At 39.0% G+C, this 21383-nt stretch overlaps 1 protein-coding gene across 2 annotated transcripts in view; it reads right to left on the minus strand.

The window, feature by feature from the left end:
• LOC136844456 (transmembrane protein 47) overlaps positions 1–13182 on the minus strand; it is a 450890-nt gene extending 437708 nt beyond the window's left edge. The window contains exon 1 of one of the 2 annotated variants that reach the window (XM_067113711.1): positions 13055–13182. The gene's annotated coding sequence lies outside the window, so the exon portion shown is untranslated. Of the gene's footprint in view, positions 1–12638 lie in introns of both variants that reach the window. The other variant, XM_067113712.1, reaches the window with a different exon arrangement.
• Positions 13183–21383: the final 8201 nt, after the last annotated feature.

A 21383-nucleotide genomic window follows, 5' to 3' on the forward strand; every position in this document is an offset into this window, starting at 1 on the left:
AATTACAATTTATCACATTGTTATTTTTTAATTTAAGCCTAGTTATTCTTTCCACTACGTGGCATAATTGGAGACAACTTTGGCAGCTATCTAAAGTTTTCCACACACACACAGAAACTACGAAATTACAATTTATCACATTATTATTGATTAAGCCTAGTTATTCTTTCCACTAAGTCGCATAATTGGAGACACCTTTACGTTTCAGTCTACCTGTTTACATCAGTACACGTCGATAACTGGAATGACCTAAAAAAAAAAAATTAAAATCTTCCCAAGGAAAAAGTAGTTGTGAAGGCAGACAGCTACGAAGCGAAACTCACGGATCATGATTCTAAAATAAGAAATCAAAACCAGCCGTTCAAGTTTGTCCCGGAACCAAAAGCATTCATTTCCAACACTTCATACTCATACATTAGGAAATAACCGGCCTTCTATTTCTTTACATCAACAGACCGCGGGACCTCGAGAGTGGGGGAAGAGGCAAAGCACCATTTGACATCCGAGACCATTAATGGCCTGCAAAAGTCTCACCATACAGAGTAAACAACTGATAGAGACTGAAAGATAACACGGAGAGAGAGAGAGAGATATCCAAATGCAAGCTTCCTTTCAAAATACGAACTTTGAACGAGGCCAAGTCTAGCCGCAAGCAGAGAATGGAAATGGCGAGGGAACGCAACAGTAAAGTGATGGCAGAATAAAAGAAAGGGAAATGTTAAAATATGTTACAGCGAAAAGTCCAAGGTTTTCCTCCTAACGTACCTAAGCCCCTGTGCTCAAATGGTGGTATCCTATGAAGGAAAATGTGACCTTCAAGAAGAAATCAATTACTAATGTAAGGAGACTCAGAATACGAAATTATTCTAAATACATTTACAAGGTATGACAACATAAATTGCATTTTGATACGGTACCCATATTGGCTTTTACTACTTTGTCTTGAAAGCGTGGATACAAATCGTAACGATCAAGAAAACACACATGCGAACATGAAAATCTATTTTTATTTTCCATTTATATAAAACACCCCAAAAATGTCACATAGGCTACTTGCGATACCGAACATGCAGGAGGAACGTTTTCTTGTGTAAAACCAATACCTCCTTTTTTTAAAAATAACACTGTAAATTTTGTAACATTATTAATTTTCCCGTAAAATGAAACTTATTCTTGAATCGAGCTCAATTCTTACAGTTAAATTACAAACCCCCTCTTGCCTAAGATCGGTTAAAACGCTCACAAACGTCATCGCTGCAAACATTGAAATCTTGGAGCGATTCTCCTCTCTCAAAAAACTCAACCGTAAAAGTAGCTCCACCCTTTGCTTCACGACACAATTATTCACCGTCAAACCAACCAATCATCATACATCTATTTGCAACTGCCAACCCGTTACACAAAAGCAGCAACCGCAGGAGTTTTCTTGCATAACTATGGTGACATTTTTCATGGCAAAGAATGATTTTGTTGTTGGTTTTTCCAACTGTCGATAAAAAAAACATTTTACATTATAATCTCTAACTGGTGCGTAGCTGAATGTGGAAGCAATCGAATTCCAGTCAGTTCAAGAGACACACCTCACATAATATATGATATCACTTCTTCAAACAACTTATCTTCGTCTGGCAACGTCTAGTGATTTGGGGGACTATACAGCAAATGCAAAACTGCATTAACAACTCTTGTTTTTGTTTTTCGAAAATTATTCAATATCACATCAGACCGTCATATAAACATCAAGTCATAAATTTTCACAAATATATCTCAAGTATATATGTGTATATATATATATATATATATATATATATATATATATATATATATATATATATATATATATATATATAGCCTATACCGTATAATTATGTGTGTGTGTGTGTGTGTGTGTGTGTGTGTGTGTGTGTGTGTGTAAAGTACGCATCATAACTGTGTGTGACATTCAGTAAATCGACCAGTGCCTGAACTGCTTGATTGTAGTAAGACACCTGTAACGGCATATTGTACTGATTTTCCGTTAATAAATGATTCCATCTGACAAGCACGTTCATGCTTTTATTAGGGGTTTTTAACGGCAAGAGATTGTCTTAAATTAGCCTACCTACAAGGGAAGGCTGGGATTTTCTCGTGGGCAGCAAAGTTCATTTTACTCTCGAGGACGTTGAGGGTGCTTTGTTTTCCACGCCATAAATTCACAGTAACATCATATTGCACCATGAATCAAGTCGAGGTTATTTACGAAACCTTCGGGTACAGAGTTTAACGGAAGTTACACAGTAAGATTCTACAGAGTTTAACGGAAGTTGTACAGTAGAAGAAGAGTCGTTGTTTGACTGACGTTACAACATCAAAGTTACAGACACCTAAAACAAATACTTGTTATAAGTAAATGTACAAAGCTTAATGAAACGTCCATAATAAATCATTCATTAAAATCTTTAAAATCACCTCACTGGAAGTTATGATAAAAAATTCGCATTACCGCCCATTTGAGGCAGTGTATAACAGTAAATTCTTTTTACTTTATCGATCATAAATTGTATGTCTTCTGCATCGTTAATCACTTTTTACATGAGTATCGTTCATCAGCGCTCTTACATTCGCTTTGTGGAACTGTAATGACAACAACTCTGTAAATGTACACATTTTAAATGTGTTGTGACTGCGTTTTCAGTGTTGATGAAACCATTGTTTCCTCTGAATGCAGTTTTGCATTTGCTATGAATGACAACAGTGAAAAATTACGTCACCACTGGCAACGAGAGAGACAAGGATGCACTCCATCACCGCAACTCAACAAGTGTTTACAGTGACTCTCTCTCTCTCTCTCTCTCTCTCTCTCTCTCTCTCTCTCTCTCTCTCTCTCTCTCTCCTATGCACGAGAAACGATGTCTTCTCAAGTCCTTTGTGTGTTAATTAACTAGCAATTTTTACGCAATCCTTCTTGTCACGAGTTTGTCTTCACCTGGTCCTGTGAGAGAAATTCAATTCCCTGCGATTTCCACATATATAGGTGATGAGGATTACCTTCCCATTCGTCAAGCTTGACCTCTTCTGTACTTCCTATTTACTGACCTACCCAGCAGGTATGTAAAGTCAACTGTTCTACAAGTATACCCTAAGTGACGCAAACCTATACATCATCATACAACCTGTTCATCAAAACATCAGCCATCTTTGCAACAGTAGCCTATGCATATGGTAACTAGCTCAAAACATGCGAAGAACTGTGACATAGTACATAGGCTAATAGAGTGACGAATGCATTGTACCTTCTAATGAATGATACCAGTGCGTATACTTTTCTCGAAATTTTGGACTGTATTTGTAGATAAATCCAGAGGTACCCTGTTCTCTTTCACACCTTACCCACACACGCGGTCCGCTTTGAAGGGACCAGTGGGGGCATGTATCCAGGTTAATCTATGCCAACCAACTTCTCGGACTTCAAGAAGAAATTTAAGATAAATATATCTAGAAATGGTTCAACCAGTCCAGCACAGACAAACCACAAGTCAACTTAAAAATTATCAAAATATTACTTGGTAACACTGAATCACGGTCCAGACGGACCACGCACTGAATTGTGTTCCATTGTACGTAGGCTACATACATTCATACTATATGAAACCTTCTTGTACTTTATCTGATTTCAGTGCTTACTTTGGTTAATGATAAATGACAAATTATATGAAACTAAGGGACACACAAGAGCAAGACATGCCATAATTTGAAGAAAACAGAATCAACAAACACATGATAGAGGGCTCCTTCAAGCCGTGCCTTTGGAAAACACACCTTTGGTTTCCCTCCCACGATCCCACCCCACCCATGGGAAAGAGAAGAGAAGGGAACTGGTACAGCCAAAGGGAGTCCCCTAGTGACCCCTAACCCCGGAGGGCAAGACCCTACCCAATAAGCGCTGAGGTGATACGGTTGTACACCAGAACAGAGAGTCTCTTGATCGCAAGCGCCGAGAGGCCAACGTGGGTGGTTGTGGGGTACACTGAGAGTGGAGGGAAAGACGAGAAGTTGGGAGAAGGATGGGAGGATGGGGGGAAGGCCCGCATGGCTTGTGAGGGAAGAAAACAACCCTGTGGCTAGGGGAGGGAGAGAGGGGGCAGGGTGAAGAGAGATGGGAGGAGAGGGTAAGGAAATAACGGACTGATGACCAGCACCAGGGCAGGAGAATCTAAGTGTGTTAATCCTGCCTGAAGTGACCCACAAAGGAAGAGAGAAACCGGGGGGTAAAAAAGAGAGACTGGTATTGAAGAGGTTAAGTCAAAGGAGAAATTTTAAGTCCGCCGAATCCAGAGTTAACAGTAAATGACAAAAGGAAGAAAACTAAAAGAATTCTATTCAAACAAACCAACAGACAAATTTTTCTATACATGTAACGCTAATTGTAAGGTAAATTAACACCGTGAACCAATAACAAAAGTTGAGATAAAACGAAAATTGACATGTATAATGAGTCATTGCCAACCCCAAATACTTAGCCGCTCAGAATCTTCGAAATTCGTTGTACGATACTTTAGACTGAACCACCACCAGATATTCCATAAGAAATCTGATTTCCTGAGACGAGCACAACGGTATAATTATTCAAAGCAATGGCTAACCGAAATTAACGGAAAACTACAGTAAAAATCTGGAAACTAGGTCACGTAGACAGTATAAGGTAAGAAGGACAAAGGCAGTAATTCGTTCGCGTCTGTGAAAGCGATGAGGCTACAAGAGAAAACCTCATCATCTCGCCAACTTTGAACAACGGACGGAACGGTTGTAAAGGTGGTCTTGACCTCAGCTGCGATTTCGGTCATGACTCACAAGGGAAAGTGAGAGTTTGAAGGTTTCCCTTCAGTCCACCCACTTCTCTCTCTCTCTCTCTCTCTGTGTGTGTGTCTGTGTGTGTGTGTGAAATATCTAACAGATAACATCAGCAGAAGTATAACAGTTATGAGATCAAACCTCGTGCATTATTCTGCGAATATCCATTCCAGTTTTTAGGAATATCAATGACATCAAACGCCGAGGCAGAGAATCAAAATATTTACTAAGGAGTTTTAAAAGATTACCGTAATTATAGCTTTAATTTCTCTTTCTCTCTTTCTCATAGCAACATGATGAATATGTGAAAATAAAAAATAAAAAGTTTTGCAATGTTCAACCAAGCGGACTTAGTCATTCTCGAAATGGAAATTAAATCATGCATGGCGTGGTCTCATCACGATTTCTTCTTTGGAAATGAACTCAGATGATTACTAATGTAGGTCAAAACTGGCAAAAATAAAATCCAGTTCACTAGAATTAGGCTACACCTTTTTTCATTTATATTTTGGTTTACATCAACTTCGATGAAATCGGATCATTAAAACATGTGCCTTTTAGAGGATCTTGTTATTCTCAGGATTAATAGAGTACAATCCTGGTTATTCTTACGCATCCAATATGGTAAGATTACTTTGCCTTTAGTCTCACTTGCACGACCATTTACCTACAAATGGTACCAGACTCGATATCTACCTTTTCTACATCTAGGCTATATGTATCGACCTCATTTTAATAGTGGTTAAATTAATGGGTCATTCTGGAAAGAGAAGATTTACCAGTTACGAAAACCATAATAGAGAGATCCCACATATACAATAACATTCTCGAAACAAAAATGTATAACAATCTTATTAAACACCACAACTATGTATCTCCGACCCAGTCACCACTAACAACTAGTTATATTCGGTCAAATTTTGGTAATAATCTACTCATAACTTTCTGCGTAATCCCACTAACAAACATAATTACTTTGTCGCATCCTTGGAGGTAATGAATGGTACTTTTCACTTCAGCGTCTTGAAAGTAAACAACATAAGACTCTGTACAGTGAGTAGAAACTACCATTTTATGAGTATGACGCCCAAAATATCTTAATTTATTTCATGTCTGTTCACCATTAAAAAAGGCTTAATGATAATGATTATCGAGGCTTTCCCCTAGGCTACTAGAAAATAGGGCTTTTCCTGTTATCAAAGTGTAGGCCTAATGCTTACTGATACTTTTAGCATTTGGCTTGGTCTAATATTTTTAGGCTTAAAAGGTAATTTTATACCAGGGCAAAAATCATGGTTAGAACCAGAGGTTTCCGCTTTCCAAATGACTGCAATAATAAATCCTAACCGGTGAAATTTTCTTCCTTAACATTTTCAATCACTTCTAACCACTGAAATCTTGATGGTAAGGTTACTCAGCCATGGAAACATGTCAGTTCTGTTCTCAGTACTGAAGCATGTTAAAGTGACCTTGGGTATTATATGCTTACAAACTAATCGTTCCTCATTCACAAAAAGTGGCAACAATCGTTAAAAACGATTACATAAATAATAAAATGAAATAAAATTATAACCTTTAGAAACTGCAACTTTTCACGTAGAGTAAGATGGAAGCCTATCACGTTCTCTAAAGTATATTGTAGAAATTTCAAGACCTGAGTCCTTGATTTTCCTTAACTAAATGTTAATTTATCGAATAACATTATAGAAACATGAAACTCAAAAGCAAACTGTTATAAATTCTTTATTGCGTAATGAGGATATTATTTTGGTGGAACGGGAAAACTTAGACAATACTACATCACTGGAACGTCTAATGTGAATTTCTATCTACTGTACTTCGGCAAAAAATAGCGCGTCTGAACAACTGTTCTGGATCCGGTGAAATAATAATACCAATGAGTACACAAAAACTTGTAGACCTACCCCAAACCCCAGTATCTCGAGAATGAAAAACTTGAGGAAATCCAGTTTTAATAAATACGGGAAATGAACGGTAAACTCCACTGAGTCGTAAACTCAAGACTTTAAGGAGCACCTATTTAAATGCAATGGGATTTGATTATAAAAAAAATTTTCTACATTTAATTTATTCCATTATTTCTTAACCTTTGGCATTAAACTTACGGAAATTTGGGAAAATAATAAAGGAGAATAGGCTAGGCCTAAAAGTCTCCGTAACAGCAAACAGGCGAGGATAAAAATAAACCCACATCACTCATTTTCGATACTGCCTAACACAAACGATGTCACACCTACGATTCGTAAATCAATAAATGGTAACGGCTTTTTGTAAGGCACTGTCTCTCTCCCCCTCTCCAAACAGTCTCATTGAACAACAGAAATCATTCGGCTAAAACGAAATCGAATAAGACATAACCCGATGAATAACATCTAAATTTTACCTGTTTCCCGGAGCTTCCCAGAGTTCTGTTCAATTATTCATAGCCTTCCAGGCCATAACCTTACTACAGCATTATCCCAAACGTCTTAAAGAGGCTGAGGTGTTCTGGTATAAGCAGTTATTTCCTCTTATACTGTGCTGAAAATATTTGTTCCTTTGAGATTATATATTCTTTATTCGCATTTAAATGTGTCGATGTTTTTCACCTTTGGTGGGTTTAACAATCTTTATTACATTACAATCAATCAATTTATTTTCATTTCCTTTGCACAGCGACAATTAGGCTACTACTTCTGTACCACATGTGAAAAAAATCCTCAACATTTAACGACAAGTACAAATGATGTTCCCAAGATGCCCCAATAAGCATCACGAGAATAAAACCAGTCTCAGAGTAGGTCTCTTGGAAAGTATTTCGGGAAAACTCGATGGTACAGTATTTTGCAAGAAAAGAGGGGCTTGATTTGAAAAAAATCTAAACACACTGTCCACCTGTATGATGACTAGATATTAGCAAGTGTTGATACCAGCAACGGCTATGGACACTAAATATTCCAGAATTTATACAATTAAATTGATTTATTACGTTAACAAAATTAATAGAGAAGTCATTACTGTACGGAGATATTCATGATAAAACAAATCAGAGCATTTGGTACGATTAGAGAAACATAAAAAGCTCTTCAAATCCTCCCTTGATCAGCACACAAGCACATACCTTAAGAGTGGAAGCAAGCGTGTTTGCAATAATGAAATGTATTTGCTCGGCAAAGCGAAGCCCATGCTGTGTGAGCAAACAAATATTAAACTGCTTAAAATATATGCAAACAAACGGGAAAATTACTTTAATCTACAGAAAACAGGCGAATCAACTTTCTCTCTTCACGACACAGATCTTCTTGGTTTCGAATGCAAACACACTTTGGGTAAGCTCTCATTCCTTAATGAAGAGTTTGCCCAAGAGGACATGAATCTGCACAGTTAAGAGATTGCTTTCATGCACTCTTTTGCAGGGTAATCTTTGTAAAGAGGTAGTACAAAGAAACCTCTAATAGCGATGATGGTAATGATAAAAAATGAAAAAGGAACCTCAATTATAATAATTTAAATCACTGTCATCATCAGAAATACGAGCGAACGTGAGCTAATGAAGTTGCAAATGAGTTGACGAGGAGTCGGCTGTGTGACCTCTCAGCCCTTACAAAAATAACCCCTAAATAACAGCTTTAGGTCTGACGACGTCTGTCGCCCACATCCGCTAGGCCTGTGGTTGAGAGGTCGTCAGGCGAGAGCTTCACGTCAAACCACAAGCATTACAGAGGCGACTAATTATTCTTTATTTTTTTTTTTCTAAATGCTGACAGTGGAATCACAGTAATGATCAACACAACATTAGAGACATTACGATTAACAACGCCACGGAAAATGAAATACTTGTGCAAATCACTATTGTTTTACTAAGTGAAGTCTTAAGAGCCTAACGTGCGAGTCACAGAATTTGCATGTACTGGCTGTTTTCTTATAGCAAAATATATAGCCTATAGCATGGCCAATTCTTCCCAATAATTAAAGAAAAAAAATTGAAGTAATAATATTCAATCTCAGACCCAGGTTTCATGATTTACACTGCATATACAAGTTCACTTGTAAAACTCTACGAAAGCTTTGTGCATGGCTATATTTGTGAGTTTAAGAGGATACAGGCTAGCTCTCTCTCTCTCTCTCTCTCTCTCTCTCTCTCTCTCTCTCTCTCTCTATATATATATATATATATATATATATATATATATATATATATATATATATATATCATGAATGTATGTAGGCCTATATAATTTTTTCAACATTAAGCCGTCTTCTTTAACAGGAAGAGGCTCCAGAAAGAGAAATAACACGGGGCATCAGCGACATTTTTATTTAAACCCTGAATGCTGGGCTACTGCATATACATATATATATATATATATATATATATATATATATATATATATATATATGTGTGTGTGTGTGTGTGTGTGTGTGTGTGTGTGTGTGTGTGTGTGTGTGTGTGTGTGTGTGTGTACTTCTTGAATGTATAGCGTGTTACCTGGATCAATTTAACATCCTTCCTCTCTCCCTATAGTGGACATTTTAACATCCTCCCCTCACTATGGCCATTTAAACAGCCCACTACCTAACTTTTGGTAATTAAACATCCTTCCACCCAAAGTTCTCTCCAAAGTTAGGCTACAGAGACATCCTATTTTACCCAGGCCTACGTAAATTGGGCATTTTGAACTTCCACCTTCACTCAAAATGGGAAAACGAACAGAAAGAATAAATACTGTATCTTGAACTCTTACACAGCAAGGGAGGTTTCAAGAATACTGGGTGATTTAGCAAGAAAAGGATTCTCCAAATTAAGCAATTGGCTATATAGTATTTCAATCATCGAGGACGAGTGACCTTGACATTTAAAGGTCAAACCTGTTATTCTTAATGTGGTATAACTGCCATGTCAATCTGAAGATGATACCACAAGATGGTAGCCTACACCCTATTTTCTTCTCTTTTGCAGCCCAAAGCATTATCAGGCACTCATCTCCGGAAACAGAAACGAAACTCACTATAAAAAATAACATTTCCGATATTAGGCCAGTTGGCTATTTAGTTTAAGGTTTTAATAAAACACAATCAAACACTTGCTATCTGTGTTACTTAAAGTAAGATCATTGTCACGATACAGGAAAGCATACATATAATCGGCAGGTCTCAAAAGAAAGTACACATATTGGCTATTTGTCGAGTTATTACAAATCTCCACGCTCACGTCCCTGGACATCTTTATCACCACGGTGTAAACATGCACTCGCTGGCCAAGATAACATTGCGGCACGTAATCACAGTTTGTAAGTCATGCCTTTGCCGATGGAGACTGACCGACGATCCCTCTTCGGCTTTAATTCACTTGTCAGGGCTTACGGCAGAAACGAATACTCCTTTATAGCAACAAGCTAACTGACCACATCCAAAGGAAGGCAAAACGAACAGGCATTAGCAATTTTTATATTCGAAAACTGACTCATGCTTTCACATGCGCCTAAGGTTAGCAAAAAAAAAAAACTCATGCAGAGAGAGAGAGAGAGAGAGAGAGAGAGAGAGAGAGTCCGACGAAAAGTCAATTACAAATAAAAAAAAAGAAATTACCTTCCTGTTTGCTTCTGTACAAACATTGTAAAAAGCGCAGCCTTTTCAAACCCCGTCTTTTTTTTCAGACCCTGTGCATTCTAAAACAGTCTAGTCTAAAAAAAGAAAATTAACAGTGGAAAAAAAGGCATGAGAATAAATAAAATTCATATCAGTGTAGTGTACTACATCAACTGAAAGGTTATACGCTCAAGTTTTCATGAAAACCCTAAATTTGACCATAGGTCGTTTTGAGGTACCGCCTTTAAAAATGGCAACTGCAACTACCTTATTAAATTTTACATAATATGAAAAAAACATGTTCACTTTGCGTACTGCTTAAAGTAAAAAATAAATACCTTATAACCTTTGCTATTTTAAATCCAGTTACATAAAGTGCATTGTTATATATTTCATGATAAAGGTCTAACATCTTGATTTATTTGACCCCGTACACACATAAAAGATTTCCAATTTATGTTACAGTACTTACTTTACTCAGAAGTTTCTTGCAAATAAGACTTTAGTCAGTTTTGGGAGGGGAATTTATATCTACAGGTCTCGCTCATCATATCTGGTATTATTGTACATAACATATTTACAACGTTCAACGCAATCTCCTTTAAAAATACAAGAAATATTTAACTGTATTTCAAATCCTTTAAATATCCAATAATGTCTAACACATCTAGGAATTTTACATTATAATTTCTGTCTAACGGCACATTTCAAAATAGTGAATTGCTTTTACGAATCATCTCTCGAGTTAGTATAAGAAGTAGTTAGCGGGTTTCTGGTCGTAGCCTTCGTCCGTTATCGTACGAGATACCAACGAATAATTTCTTTCTTCTCATAGCGTAATATTTCCTACTTGAACAAGAAGCAACTATTTGTCGCTGACCGTAAAGTTCAGGATTCAAGCACTACAATGACAGAAAGCAAAAAAATTAATTATCTACTCCGGAATTATTAAAAGTATATTGGTGGTACAGCGTTGCCAGCTCTCAGCAAATTTACCTCCAGTCAACAGGTACAATGGGGGATTAGGAATGGCTGGAAGTAACCTACTGCCAGCGACCCAATCACCACCCTCCACACCCCATCCACTCGACAGAACTCCAACATATCTCATGCAGCACATGATCTCACAAATATTGTGCTGAACTTGCGCTACACTGCAAAAGGCTAAGTTATTTCTCAGCCACGAGCATAAACACATTCCATGGGGTTCTAATCTCACTACTTGAGAAACACCGAGAGCTCCCCATCAATAATGTGGTGGCTTATAGTTTTTTCCAGTACTGGTTTTATTTTGTTTTCAATATCCGTCATTTTCCTTATTTTGAATGGGTCTACTTTCAGAAAGTCTGACATTCTAAATTCTAAGAAGCGTAACCAGGTTAAAACAGTATGTACGTGATTTTTTTTTTCTCAGCATTTGGCTACTAACCGAAAATCCTTGAAAAACAATCTATTCCTGACAGACACACACGTGGGGCCATGCCCTAAAATAAACTGAAATCCCCGCATGGTCAGTTACTCGGCCAACAGCAATGTAAATTATGTGCCTAGCAACTTTTATTCTTAGAAATTTTGACTATAATTTTTCTGAAATACAGAGCCTTTGAAAATACTTAAGCTCAAAAATAATACTGCCATACCAAAATTTTTACTAACTCTAAACAGAGACCAAACGCCTCCATATTAGCCTGTATAATTTGTTGGGCCTAACACTACGGAAACGTAAATTTAAAATGTTGTCCACATGCTGTTTGAGGAACAAACAGCATTTGAAGGCACAAAACTGAATGTGGCATATCTCAAAACGGGTTTCGAGGTGTTACCCTACACCAACAAACAAGAAGCCGCAGAACCAGTAGTTGGGAGAATGACCCGAATAGCTTCAGTTTTCTGAGGTCATTGCAACTCAAACATCTATGTGATTGAAGGCAAGCACTTTAAAACTAGAAGACATCTGAGTATTACTTTGATTACCATCTATTTTGTACAAGGAATTCCCCTGAGATTAGAACGTGGAGAAATTTCTTTCCGGTATTTGCATAACATGAAACTGAACACTGGTCTGCGTTTGTGCGCTATGAGACAACACAGACAGACAGACATACAGACTGACAAGAAAATCAAAATAAATACCTATTAGAACATAAATTTCTAAGGCAATCATTATGTGGTGACAACTACAACAACTATGAAACAAAATTACTACAAATGACACAAACCGTTGGCAATTGAAGTAGGGAGTATTAAATCCAGGACTTCTTGAATGGAGTAGTTGTAAAAACGAAGACACTTCCTTGTACGGTTCTGGTTGATGGGAGGGTAGTGGGTTATCTTTGGGCTAGGGATTACGGGGTGGAGGAAGCGGAGGGGGTTACTGTATATCCACAGAGACACGGTGGTGGGAGGGGACGGGTGGTAGTGTGGTGGGGTAGAGAGAAAGAGCGGGAGTAAGTGAGAGAGAAGCAGCAGCGTGTGCGCGCTAAAAGTGATGAAAATAAACTACATTTAACAACACGGTTATTCAACAAAAAGAACTTTTTGTACTTTTTTGTCAGTCACAGGCACTAAAGGAATGACGAACCATCCAAAATAACACACGACACTAAAATACTTCCAACAACACCGAGTTATTTACCTGGATTTTAAACACTCCACTGTACACACTCCGTTAAAGCCGCGAGCGACAACCGAACACTACCTAACAGGCCGAGCCTTCTCAGCACACTGAAAGAGTAAAGAACTGAGGAACTGAGTACTGAGGAATCGTCCGAGAGTGAGAGAGAGAAAGAGAGAGCAGACATTCTTCTCACGCTGGTTACGGGAGTCTCAGCTTCAGATTCAAGAGGATTTTTGAATAACACTTTAGGAACTGTTCTTTTTCGCCTGAATCATGCTATGCCTTCCTAAATTATCAAAATTAAAATGTAGAAAACTCACGAACCATATCAAACGCAAAGGATCAAAAGTCAACACTGACATCATAAAGATGTTATATATATATATATATATATATATATATATATATATATATATATATATATATATATATATATATATATATATATATATATATATACACATATATATATATTATATATATATATATATATATATATATATATATATATATATATATATATATGCAGACTTTTATGAAGCAAGTGAGAAACTATGCATTTCAACGACTCGTTGGTATATCATATTTTATACGTCCTTGCAAACATATGTACAGTCAAATTCTGGCATATACCAAAGCTCTTGGAACCTAATCCTGCTTGGAACAGCATAACCTCAAACCATGAAATGAATGTTTGCGAACCCAATTTATTTCAGTCCCATGAATGTTCAGAGTTTTTTTAATGCCTTAAAGATTGACCATTGCAAAGTTTCCAGCGTCAATTCCTACGAATGCGGCACAACACTGATAAATGGTGCCGTGTGGATAATGATCTCTGAAGGCTCGATTAAAGATAAATAAAAAAAAAAAAATGGTCGTATCGTCTTCACTGGTACCTGTAAGTTTTTGCTTCCATTTACACCAGTGTCGCCATCTCCCGGGCGCAAATGTATCTACAGTAACCCATCATGTGGGTTGTGGGAAGCGGGAATGTCTTACCTGAGGATGGGGTTATTCATTATTTCACCTGCTAATCTCTATCGGAGAGTGTGTGTTAATGAACTGTTACACTTTCAGTCTCCTAACTGAAATCTTCCGCGCTTGTGTCGATGACTGTTGCTGTGTCAGGCAGTTTGTAATACTATATGAGTCTGCCTGGGATGGTAAAATAACATTCGCCTTACTGCTAGTCCACAAACCAAGAATATGAATACTTCTATGATCAAGATAATACATTCTTACTTGGACAATGGAATACAACCATACGAAGAAAAACTCGGCACATGAATAACTTGTCTGTGGCCAGCTTTGTGCGTGACAGCAAGTTCATGAGGCTAACATCTTCACACTTGAAAACTGAGTGCTTGTAAAAGGATCACAACTGCAATCGCCTATATTCGAAGTGAAAAAGCGGATAGCTGAAACACATTATAAACCTAGAATTTCCGACTCATTTTGAGAGAAAACGCTCGGATTATCAAGTGGTGTTAATACAACACACCTACTGTAACCAATGTATCTTACATTTAGGAGCCATAAGTATCTCTAAATCAAATCCTGTTGGTGAGTTGCTGTAACTGTTCTACGACGTGGAGTTTTATTTTTCGATTTATGTTAAGTATATTTCCTTTATCAGCCACACAAGGAAATACATTAACATACAAACGTCTTTTGATACAAAGACGAGTGATTTGAGAGATACAATGTTAATTCGTTTACATTAACAGAGGAACAAAAGAAAGATACCAGAAAAAATGCTGTAATGATTCGGATGACGAATAGAGTCAAACATATCTACCGTCTGACATGTTTTTGTTTTCTCATTTATCCATCTATTATTTATTTATTTTATATAGTCGAGGACCAATGGAGAATACCTGTCTATGTATGGTCGTCGTTACATGCTTAGTTTATAAACGCTTTTCTTTTCCTTACATCTAAAACATCTGATGTCAAATTACTGAGACAAATGCAGTAATTCAATCTGAAATGAGCAGGCCTTTGACCCATTCCAGGCCCACATTTGTAAGTCACAGGACTTATAAACATAAGCTATGCTGACTTTGTTAATTTTTTTTTCTAATATAAGTGGGAGATCTTTCTGTATTTCACTTTACTTCCTCTTACCTCTTCCTAATGAACACCATATTCTTTGGAAGTTTCAATTTTAAGTCAATGGCCCCTGTGGGCTTGCTCCATATGAATAGGTTTTATCTACTGAATAATAATAATAATAGTAATACTGTCCACCCAGTTATTATTCTACGATAGTGACAGACAGTTAAAAAGAAGAAAAAAAGGCAAAACTAGTTCGCACTAGAAACTGATCCGTAAATGACTCACAAGTTAATATTCATTACTATGACTCACAATGTTCGTGTATTATCCTGGAATATGCCGAAGAAGCTCAACTTGCTTCATGTGCATAGAATACCTATACAGAGTACAACATAAGACTTGTTGTCTTCATGAAATTTAGGCTGTCAAGCCAAGCACTCGACCACTTTCCGCCATTCAGCGCTTAAGGCAGTGAAAAGAGCGAGTTGTTGGAGTGGTTGGACGGTGAGATAAAGAGATCCAGAAAATAAAGATGAAATACAAGGATCTCAGGGTGGAACTGGGAGAACAGCCCCCCACCCCCCAGGTGTACAAAGAGGTCATAGTTAGAGAGGTTGGGCGACTGGAATGAAGAAAGGAATCGGGAATGGAGGTAAAATAAAGGCTAAAAGTGGGAACAGCTAGGGGCCTAGGGAACGCTGCAAACACCCTTCAGTAATGCCTACAGTACACCACGTGAGGTCCTCTGAAGCCACTACCCCCTACGGAGAGTATAATGTAAGGGCATTAAAGTAAAGACGAAAATAATGGAGAAATAAAAATCAATAAATGCATACACATGTACTGTACAGTACATCACAGATGTGCAGCACGTGAACGTAAAGTCAGGAAAATAACTAAAGGAACATTACTTATGTCTTGAACTTTCGAGTATCAACATTCGTAACACCTTTACGAAGCCTGTTCCACAGTTCTACTAATAATGGGTCATGAGAGGCCTCCGGTACTGGCGATGCTCACGCTCTACAAGATAAGTAATACACAAACAAGAGGGACGGGTTTTAGAGAACACAGTGGATGTTCCTTACTAAAACGGATATTTCCTGACGATGGACAAATTCCTACACACAAGTTCGAGGAAAAGGAAATCACCACTTAAAGCAGCTTTGTCTACAAGATAAAGACCCATGATTAATGATGACGTCAAGAGAAGGGAATATTGCAACAATGGTAGAACAATAAACCGGAATGGTGTGACACTATCATCATCTCTGTAAATACATAAATACTTAAAAACTGTAACTAGATTCCAGACAAGAATGAATGTTTTCTTGAGGGTTGTGATAAACGAAGATTCTAACCAGTCAGTGTTAAGAAGTGAATCACGGAGTGGAGCATGGTAAGGGATGGGCTGATCATTAAACTCTGCTTTGCTGGGTGTCTGCCTCATACCCTCACTGAATACGCCGAGTTGGTTGAGCTTCAGACCGTCATTCGATGGACCGGAGTTCGATTCCCGCCGCCGGCTGATGAAGAGTTAGAGGAATTTATTTCTGGTGATAGAAATTCATTTCTCGCTATAATGTGGTTCGGATTCCACAATAAGCTGTAGGTCCCGTTGCTAAGTAACCAATTGGTTCTTAGCCACGTAAAATAAGTGTAATCCTTCGGGCCAGCCCTAGGAGAGCTGTTAATCAGCTCAGTGGTCTGGTAAAACTAAGCTATACTTACTTACTGAATACGATACTAATTTACTACTGTCAGTTTGCTTCGCACTGGGAAGGGGCCACATAACTTAAACAAGCCTACCATTTTCAGCAAGAAGTAGGCAAACTGAATACCAGCAAACACTTACTTAGGTAAATATATCAAGCGGATTTTATCACTATTTAAATATACTACAAATACTACAACAAGAATTTAAAAAATGGGCTCTAACAGTAAGAGATTTTGGAAGTCACGTCTAGAGCCTCCAAGTCATTAATACTTAAGTAACCCAGATGTATATATATATATATATATATATATATATATATATATATATATATATATATATATATATATATATATATATATATATATATATATATATATATATATATATGTGTGTGTGTGTGTGTGTGTGTGTTTTATGCAAACAGGATTTTGAATCATCTTGAAAGTAGCCATAAAATAGCAAAATTCTTTATTTATCCAACTAATAATTTTAATATCATATTTATGCCTGCGCTACCTGCAAAAGGATCCTAAACTGGCTTGAATAAAACAAACGCGAACATACCGCACACGTGAAAAAAAAATGAAAGACCTCTTTTGTATGAACAGTCGCTCGAAAAGACTTGTCAGAACTAAGGAATTACGCTTCATGCCATATGAAGATTCCAATTAGCCATATCTGTGAGAGAGGTGCGAAATAATGAGCAGAAGACAAGTACTGATGGTTTACTGATGAAGCGAGCTGCTTATAAAGCAGGGTGTGGATGTCTGCGTACTTCGCAGAGACCGCGGGTACAAAGATTTACAGGTGACCTGAGGTCAAACTAATTCTCTACAAAAACAGGATAGGTTCATACAGAAAACATAGTGATCAATAATGTCTGGTTCATAATATAAATACTTCGTTACATGTACATAAAGCATGATCATTTGGAAAGACAATAAAATATACAATTTACGATTATGGTGGAAAACGTGTTTTGGCCGACCCCGGGTCGATGTGAAGGCACAGCAGAAAACGGGATGTTCGCTATAGAGACTTTACAATACTCCCCCCCCAAGACGGAGGTAACGTCTGATCAAAGCCAGTATCTGCTGGGGCGACGAAGGGGGCCTCGCTTCCTCGATGTCAACTGGAGAGGGTGGTCGCCTTCCTCGGCACCCCCGGAGTGGTTTGTTGGGGTGCCTTCCTGTCTGGTTTCTGGGGTTTCCAGGGACGCCCACGCCTTTTTCCTGCGCAATGGGTTGTCCGAGGGGTTGCCACACCCTGCGGGAGGCTTTGGGGACCACCTCCGATGCCCTCCTCCAGGAATGCGGGTTTGAGACGATCTACAGATATCCAGTCTTCCCGCCCATGGACGGCTATTCGGAATGCCTTCTTGTTTCTTTCCAGTACAAGGAAAGGTCCTCTGTAGGGTCTGGTTAAGGGTGGGCGCACGTCGTCGTCCCTGATGAAGACGTGGGTGGCAGGGGATAGCCCGGGGGGCATGAAGGAGGACGTCCTGTTGGTGATTGTCCTTTGGCAGGGGGCGAACTTTCCAACCCTGTCACGGAGCCTCTGTATCCCTATGTCATCTCTGTCTTCTGTGGTGGTTCCCCCCAGGACTACCAGGGTCTCCCCGTAGACTTTTTCCATGGAGGAGGGGTCGCTGTTGGCTCTGGGCGAGGTTCTCAACCCAAGGAGGACCCAGGCCAGCTGGTATTTCCAATTCTCGGAGGAGCAACGAGCCATGAGGGACGCCTTCAGAGACCTGTGGAACCTTTCCACCATTCTGTTGGCTGTGGGGTTGTAGGCAGTGATGCTGTGGTGAGTGGTCCCCATCAGGCGTGCCAGGACGGTCCACAGCTCGGACAGGAAGGCGGGTCCTCTGTCTGTTGTTATGTGGTCCGGGACACTGAACTGGCTGATCCAGCTGGAGAGGAGGGCTTCCGCGCCCGCATTGGAGGTGGCTTCTTCCATGAGTGTAGCTTTTGGCCATCTGGTGGAGCAGTCGACGACTGTTAGAAGGTATCTGGCTCCTCCTGATGGGGGAAGAGGACCCACTACATCGACGTGGATGTGCCCGAAGCTTCTCCTTAGCTGGGGAAACTCGCCCACTCCAGATTCGGTGTGCTGTCCTACTTTGCTGGCCTGGCACTGCACACACTGCCTTGCCCAGGCTGTCGCGACCTTCCATATGCCGTGCCAAACGAATTTCTCTGTCAGCAGCCTGGCTGTTGTCCTTCCGGAGGGTTTGGATAGGCCATGGATGATGTCGGAGACCAGCCATCGTCTGGAGGCGGGCACTAGAGGGTGGGGGGCTGACGTCGTCATCAACCACGGGGCGACCTTCCTGTACATCTCCTCCGGGAGAGCGTTGATGGCGATGTCCACCTTCAACACCTTGTCTGTTAGGCCTGTTACCCTGAACTGCCCCTCGACCTGTAGAATCAGGATGCTGGGTTTTCCCTGGTAAATGGCGGCAGCCTTATTTTAAGGGCCGTCTTTGGTTGGTCCGTCAGGGGGGTCATTGTGTGGGGTGCAGGTATCGGCATGGAGGTGTGGGAGTGTGAGGGAATACTCGCGCCAATACACGCTGGGGGAGTGTGCCGTGTGGGTCCGCTAATGACTCTGGCAACCTGCCGACGAGGGTCGGTAAACGCCCGAACGCTTTGTTAGAGCGCCATAGTTAGTCCGTTAGGGGCGTGGGTAAGGTTCATCGGGCCAAGACTTAGTCACCGTATGGGTCCGTTAGCCTAATGGCTTCCGGGAACCACTACGGGGGTCACCACTGTGAGAGAGGTGCGAAATAATGAGCAGGAAGACAAGTACTGCTGGTTTATTGATGAAGCGAGCTGCTTATAAAGCAGGGTGCGGATGTCTGCGTACTTCACAGAGACTGCGGGTACAAAGATTTACAGGTGACCTGAGGTCAAACTAATTCTCTACAAAAACAGAACAGGTTCATACAGAAAACATAGTGATCAATAATGTCTGGTACATAACATAAATACTTCGTTACATGTACATATAGCATGATCAATTGGAAAGGCAATAAAATATACAATTTATGATTATGGTGGAAAACATGTGTTTTGGCTGACCCCAGGTCGATGTGAAGGCACCGCAGAAAATGGGATGTTTGGTATAGAGAACACGTTGAGCGGGGACTTTACATATCAGTTCATGTTTGACGTAAGGCCAAGGTTGGATGTAACTGTAGGGAAAAAAAGTATTTTTGAAAGGTGACTGTGGATAATCTTTGCACATAACTCATAAAAGAAGTGGAGTTGCCCAGTGCTGTATCCTAAAACAAGGAAATCTCTGCAGTGAAATAAGAAAACCTGGCCTCCGCAACTGTTTATCGTTCATTATTGTTTAGTTCTCAGGTCCATCATGCCAACAGCAAGTCAGGCAGTCAGCTGAGGTACTTTTAGGCAGCAGGAATAACTTTGTTTTACCTTGGAGTTCCCATGCTCAGGAAAACTGTAATGGCTGATTTTCTACATTCTTAAGTATCATTAAAAGACAAATGTCGATAAATTTCCCGCTTAGCGTCACAACTGGAAAAAAGGTCATATTAAGAAAGCAATGACTCAACAGCGGAAATCTTCCCCATTGTCAGGAAAAGAGGGCAAAGGCAGTAAATGTCCTAGTTAAAAATAATACAGCTAAACATTTGTGTATTTGATCGAAGCTTCTGAAATTACCTGAACAAAAGCAATAAAACATCATAATGAGAAGTAGTAAAGAGGAATTTAATGAATGAATGAATGAATGAAATTGTAAATGTGCTAAATCATGGGAATGTGTCAAGAGGTGTAAAAACTCAAATAAAATTGATTATTTCCCCCAGAAAAAACAAGAGAGAAAACACTTGTACTTGAGTATTTCTAATTTGCACACATCCATATGTAAAGAAAAAAATTGCCATTAACTTGCATTACACCCATCACGAATTAAATATTCATATACAAAAGAGAAGACAAGTGAAAATAATAACAAATAAATAAGAGATTAAGATATAACCATCAATTCATTAGCATCTGAGAACTGAATAAGTTGAATGACTCTAGGAACAAGAGTTTTGTATTTTAGCAGAATATCACAGCTTCTCTTGGACTTCCAAGCATTGGTATCCATCATTCTTAACATTAGTGGCACAATTCTTGGGACTGGTTTATGAAATCATGGTACTTTCAACTGAACAGGGATACCGACATAATGCATCGTGTAATGAATAAAAGTGGTAGGTCCCCTTGAAATAAAAAAATATGAATGATACCCAAATGGGAAATATTTAAACAATGCTTTAAACACGATTAATTCTGTTGCAGAAAAGAAATGAACTATTTCAAGCAATTCCGGCTATAAGCTCAAGATCCCGAGATGTTACTGTCACCCGGACAGAGAACAATTTCTGAATACATAATTAGCCAAACAACGGAAACATATATCCTTATCATAACCTCTTTAGTTCAAGAAAAATTACAAGTAATACAAAACTTTCTGGCAGCAAAAGGTGATGTATCTTTGTGTCATGAGAAAAATTAGTTTGAGAATTAACACCAAGAACTATTAATTATTAGAAGC

The sequence above is a fragment of the Macrobrachium rosenbergii genome, chromosome 12 (genome assembly GCF_040412425.1).
Source record: "Macrobrachium rosenbergii isolate ZJJX-2024 chromosome 12, ASM4041242v1, whole genome shotgun sequence".
NCBI classification, from domain to species: Eukaryota; Metazoa; Arthropoda; class Malacostraca; order Decapoda; family Palaemonidae; genus Macrobrachium; species Macrobrachium rosenbergii.